The sequence below is a fragment of the Balaenoptera acutorostrata genome, chromosome 9 (genome assembly GCF_949987535.1).
Source record: "Balaenoptera acutorostrata chromosome 9, mBalAcu1.1, whole genome shotgun sequence".
Classification (NCBI taxonomy): Eukaryota; Metazoa; Chordata; class Mammalia; order Artiodactyla; family Balaenopteridae; genus Balaenoptera; species Balaenoptera acutorostrata.
Window position 1 is genome coordinate 94,879,595 of NC_080072.1, and position 6,819 is coordinate 94,886,413.

Sequence of the window (6,819 nt, forward strand, 5' to 3'; positions counted from 1 at the left end):
TTTCTGGAGCTCTTCATCCTTTTGTGTAGCTCCATTTATCCATTTGGTATTCGCCTGCTTGAAGAACCTGTTTTGATAGTTCTTATAGCGCAGTCTTGCTGGTGATGAACTCTTTTAGTTTATCTATGTCTGAAAAAGCCTCTTTCACATTTGTTTCTGAAATACAATTTGTCTGGGTATAGAGTTCTAAGTTGACAGTTTTTTCTTTTCTCCTTTCTATACAGGCATACCTTGGAGATATTGTGGGTTCGGTTCCAGGCCACCACTAGAAACTGAATATCACAGTAAGTGAGTGACAAATTTTTTGGTTTCCCAGTGCATACAAAAGTTATGTTTATATTATACTGTATTCCATTGTGTACAATAACATTATGTCTAAAAAACCCCCAGTGTGCATACCTTAATTTAAAAATCCTTTATTGCTAAAAAATGCTAATCATCTGAGCCTTCAGCGATTTATAATCTTTTTGCAGGTGGAGGGTCTTGCTTCGATGCTGATGGCTGCTGACTGATCAGGGTGGTGGTTGCTGAAGGTTGGAATGGTGGTGACAGTTTCTAAAAATAAGACAACAATGAAGTTTTGCTGCACTGATTGACTCTTCCTTTCACGAATGATTTTTCTGCAGCATGCAATGCTGTTTGATAGCATTTTTACCCACAGTGGAATTTCTTTCAGAATTGGAGCCAATCCTTTGAAACCCTGCTCCTGCCTTATCAAATAATTTAATGTAATATTCTAAATCCTTTGTTGTCATTTCAGCAATCTTCACAGCATCTTCACCTGGAGTAAATTCCATCTCAAGAAACCACTTTCTTTGCTCATCCATAAGAAGCAACTCCTGATCTGTGGAAGTTTTCTCATGAGATTACAGCAATTTCATCACATCTTCAGGCTCCACTTCTAATTCTAGTTCTCTTCCTATTTCCACCACATCTGCAGTTACTTCCTCCACTGAAGTCTTGAACCCCTCATTCATTCAAGTTGGAATCAGCTTCTTCCAAACTCCTGTTAATGTTGATATTTTGACCTCTTCCTCTGAATCATGAATGTTCTCAATGGCATCTAGAATGATGAAGCTTTTCCAGGTTTTCAGTTTACTTTGCCCAGATCCATCTGAGGAATCACGGTGTCTATGGCAGCTATAACCTTATGAAATGTATTTCTTTTTTGTTTGTTTGTTTTTGTTTTTGTTTTTTTGGCCGCGCCCCACGGCATGCGGGATCTTAGTTCCCCCACCAGGGATCGAACTGGTGCCCCCTGCAGTGGAAGCGTGGAGTCTTAACCACTGGACCGCCAGGGAAGTCCTGAAATGTATTTCTTAAATAATAAGCCTTGAAAGTCATAATTACTCCTTGATCCATGGGCTGCAGAATGGATATTGTGTTAAATGGATGTTGTGTTAGCAGGCATGAAAACAACATTAATCTTGTCCATCTCCATCAGAGCTCTTGGGTGACCAGTTGCGTTGTCAATGAGCAGTAACATTTTGAAAGAAATCTTTTTTTCCTGAACAGTAGGTCTCAACAGTGGGCTTAAAATATTCAGTAAGCCGTGCTGTAAATAGGTGAGCTGTCATCCAGGCTTTGTTGTTCCACTTATAGAGCACAGGCAGAGTAGATTTAGCATAGTTCTTAAGGCGCTTAGGATTTTCAGAATGGTGAATAAGCATTGGCTTCAATTTCAGGTCACCAACTGCATTATTCCCTAACAAGAGAGTCAGCCTGTGTTTTGAAGTTTCAAAGCCAGGCATTGACATCTCTCTAGTTATGAAAGTTCTAGATGGCATGTTCTTCCAATATAAGGCTGTTTTATCTACACTGAAAATCTGTTGTTTCATGTAGACACCTTTATTAATTAACTTAGCTAGATCCTCTGGATAACTTGCTGTAGCTTCTACATCAGCACTTGCTGCTTCACCTTGTAAATTTATATTATGGAGACGGCTTCTTTCCTTAAACCTCATGAACCAACCTCTGCTGGCTTCAGACTTTTCTTCTGTAGCTTCCTCACCTCTCTCAGCCTTCATAGACTTGAAGAGAGTTAGGGCCTTGCTCTGGATTAGGCTTTGACTTAAGGGAATGTTGTGGCTGGTTAGAATCTTCTATCCAGACCACTAAAACTTTCTCCATATCAGTAATAAGGCTGTTTTGCTTTCTTGTCATTCATGTTTTCAGTGGAGGAGCACTTTTAATTTCCTTCAAGAACTTTTCCTTTGTATTCACAACTTGTTTAACTGTTTGGCGCAAGAGGCCTTGCTTTCAGCCTATCTCAGCTTTAGACATGCCTTCCTCACTAAGCTTAATCATTTCTAGCTTTTGATTTAAAGTGAGAGATGTTTGACTCTTCCTTTCACTTGAACACTTAGAGGCCATCGTAGGGTTATAAATGGACCTAATTTCTATATTGTTATGTCTTGGGGAATAGGGAAGCCTGACGGGGGAGAGAGAGAGAGGTTAGGGGACATTCGGAATACACACACTTATCGGTTAAGTTTGCCATTTTATATAGGCACAATTTGTGGCACCCCAAAACAATGACAATAGTAACATCAAAGATCACTAATTACAGATCATGATAACAAATATAATAATAATTTAAAAGTTTGAAATATTGCAAGAATTACCAAAAATTGACACAGAGTCATATGAAGTGAGCAACGGTTGGAAAAATGGTGCCGATAGACTTGCTTGACACAAGGTTGCCAGAAACCTTCTGTTTGTAAAAAAACAAAAAAAACCAATATCTGTAAAGGGCAATAAAGTGAAGTGCAATAAAATGAAGTATGCCTATATTTTTAAAATGTCCTCTTGCATTTTTTCCTATAAGAAATCTGCTATCATATATGAAAGAGGGACTCTTTCATAAGGGACTACTATGAACAACTGCATGCCAACAAATTAGATAACTTAGATGATGGGACAAGTTTTTAGAAAGTTGCAAACTACTGAAACTGACTCAAGAGGAAATAGAAAATCTGAATAGACATAACAAAGAAATTGAATTAGTACTCAAAAACTACCCAAAAAAGAAAACCCAGACCCAGCTGGCTTCACTGATAAATTCTACCAAATATTTAATAAAGAATACCAATTTTTCTCAAACTCTTCCAAAAAATAGAAGAGTAGGAAACACTTCACAACTCATTCTATGAGGCCAGTATTACTCTCATCACAAGAACCAGAAAAACATGTAATAAGAAAATCAAACCACAGAGCAATATATCTTATAGACACAAAAATCCTTAATAAAATAGCAAAACAACCAGAGGTATATAAATGGATTATATAACATGGCCTAGAAGGATTTGTCTTAGCAATGTAAGATTGGATTAGCATCCTAAAATCAATTAATATACCACACCCTATCAACAGAATAAAAGATAAATAAAAACCTCAGAATCATCTCAATATACAAAGCATTTAACAAAATTCAGCACACTTCATGATAAAACATTTAAGGTAATAATGAAAAAGAACTTTCTCAAACTGATAAATGTCATCTATAAAACACTCAAAAAAGGATTTGCCTATTCTGGACATCTAAGCAGATTCATATTTGTCCTTTTGTGTCTGGCTTCTCACATTTATCATGTTTTCAAGATTCATCCATGTTGTAACATGTGACAGCATTTCAATCCTGTTTATGGCCAAATGATATTCCATTGTATTGATATACACTAGATCTTCATTACTTGCGGCTTTCTTATTTGTGAATTCCCCTACTCACTGAATTTTATTTGTAACCCCAAAATCGAAAGGCTGGTGGTGCTTTTGGAGTCATTTGTGAACATGCACACATTATATATACATAATGGATATATAATGTGAGAAATTTTCTCTAGCTGGCTTTGAGCCATTTGATTATAATGTGCCTTAACGTAATTTTTTTTCATGTTTCTTTTGCTTTGGGGTTCATTGAGCTGCATAGATCTGTGGGTTTACAGTTTTCATTACATTTGGAAAAATTTTGGCCATTATTTAAAAAATTTTTTGTCCCCATTTTTTTCTTCTTTGGAAACTCTAATTAGACTGCTTGATATAGTCCCATAGCTCACTGATACGCTGCTTCTTTTTTAGATTATTTTTTCTCTGTGTGTTTCATTTTGGCTAGTTTCTATTGCTATGTCTTCAAGTCCACTAATCTTTTTTTCTGCAGTGTCTAATCAGCAATTAGTTCCAATATAATCTTCATCTTAGACACTGTAGTTTTTCTCTCTAGAAGTTTGATTTGGATCTCTATTTTTCTCATTTTTTTTGGTAAGCTTTATTGAGGTACATTGATAAAACTATAAGATATTTAAAATGTACAACATGATTATACACACACACACACACACACACACACACACACATTGTGAAAGGATTCCCCCCATGGAGTTAACACATGATTTGGATCTTTTTTTTTTATATCTTCACTGCCTTTACTTAAAATTTTCAACATATGGAATAAAGTTATAGCAATTTTTAATATTCTTGTCTGCTAATTCTTATATCTTTTGATTCACTCTCTCCTTATTGGATGTATTTTCCTGCTTCTTTGCTTGCCTTGTAATTTTGATTGAATGCTAGGCGTTGGTGAAATTTACCGTATTACATGCTTGATATGTTGTATTTCTACAAATATTCTTGAGTTTTATTCTGGGACACAGTTACTTGTTAACAGTTGCATCACTTCAGGACTTGCTTTTAAGATTTGTTAGGCAGGATTTGAGAAATATCATGTCTAGGGTTCATTCACCCCATTACTGAGGCAAGACGCTTTTTAATTCTCTACTAGGTATCTCATGAATTATGAAGTTTTTCGGTCTGGCCAGTGATAGCAGATACCGTTCCTGGTCTTATGTGAGTGTTGGGTAGTATTACTTGTAATTCTGTGGGACAATTCTTTCCCCAGGCTTGGGTACTTTCTTCAAACCTGTATGCTGATCAGTACTCTCATGAATACTGGAGGAAACTTTCTGCAGATCTCTAGTTTTCTCTCAGTACCACTTAATCCTCTTCAGTACTGTGTAATGGACATTCTAGTGACCTTAGTTTCCCTGAACACTCAGCTTTACCTCCTCAACTTGGAGTTTGCCAAGCTCTGCCTGTCTGCCCCCGGACCACACTGCAGCCTGAAGATTTTCTCAAGGCAGCAAGCTGCAGCCATCACAGAGCTCACCCCACTCGTCTCCTGTTTCTCAGGGATCACTATCCTTTGTACCTGATGTCCATTGTCTTTGTGTATTGATTGTTTCAGGCAGAAAGGTAATTCTAATCTTTGTTACTCCCTCTTGACTGGAAGTGTAAATTAATCCATGGGATTTGATATATAGTGCACTGACCATTCTTCATTTTAAATGGTCTGTATTTTTAGGTTTGATTTTTTTTTCCCCCTCTAACTTGAATTACTTAGATTCTATTTAGTTATTTCTAAATGACTTTTTTCTCCGTGCTTCTATTGTGACCTCTAATTTTCTAGCCTTGTGAACAGAAAATGTGGCCTGTGTGGTAAAAACTTGTAGAGAGACAAACCAGTTCACTAGCTGGATGATCACAGGATTTTTCGAGGTTGCCTGGCAGTGAGCTAGCAGGACTGAACCCACAGCCCAGGCACAGCTCTCCAGGGGCTGCTGAGGGAATCTGAAACCACATCCATCATTCTTGGCTGACCCTCCTGCCTGCGAGTTTCATCCTGCTCAAAGTGATGCCTGCGTGATGTTTCTTTTCCCAACTCTCATAATGGTTCCGTAGATGTTTGAAAAACACTTGTGAAGTATTCAAGTTTTCTAGAATTCACATCCTTTTTTTTTTTTTTTTTACAGTTGTCTTGCACACACTTAATCTGACAGCAAATTTTTATAATGATATATCCTTACTGGATCTTTTCAAAGTATTCAACTTAGTTTTCTAGAAACAACTACTATTTTTCACGTTCATATTTTATTGGTTTATATAATATTTAAATTAAGAACATATATTAATAAGAGCTAGCATAGGACTTCCCTGGTGGCGCAGTGGTTAAGAATCCGCCTGCCAATGCAGGGGACGTGGGTTCGAGCCCTCACCCGGGAAGATCCCACATGCCACGGAGCAACTAAGCCCGTGTGCCACAACTACTGAGCCTGAGCTCTAGAGCCCGTGAGCCACAACTACTGAAGCCCGTGCGCCTAGAGCCCGTGCTCTGCAGCAAGAGAAGCTACTGCAATGAGGAGCCCGTCACTGCAACGAAGAATAGCCCGCGCTCACCGCAACCAGAGAAAGCCCATGCACAGCAACGAAGACCCAACACAGCCAAAAAAAAAAAACTAGCATAAGCAGGATTGGAACAACTCAATGCTGGAGAGGGTGTGGAGAAAAGGGAACCCTCTTGCACTGTTGGTGGGAATGTAAATTGATACAGCCACTATGGAGAACAGTATGGAGGTTCCTTAAAAAACTAAAAATAGAACTACCATATGATGCAACAATCCCACTACTGGGCATATACCCAGAGAAAACCATAATTCAAAAAGACACATGCACCCCAATGTTCATTGCAGCACTATTTACAATAGCCAGGTTACGGAAGCAACCTAAATGCCCATTGACAGGCGAATGGATAAAGAAGATGTGGTACATATACACAATGGAATATTACTCAGCCATAAAAAGGAACAAAATTGGGTCATTTGTTGAGACGTGGATGGATCTAGAGACTGTCTATACAGAGTGAAGTAAGTCAGAAAGAGAAAAACAAATACTGTATATTAACACATATATGTGGAATCTAGAAAAATGCTACAGATGAACCAGTTTGCAGGGCAGAAATTGAGACACAGATGTAGAGAACAAACGTAT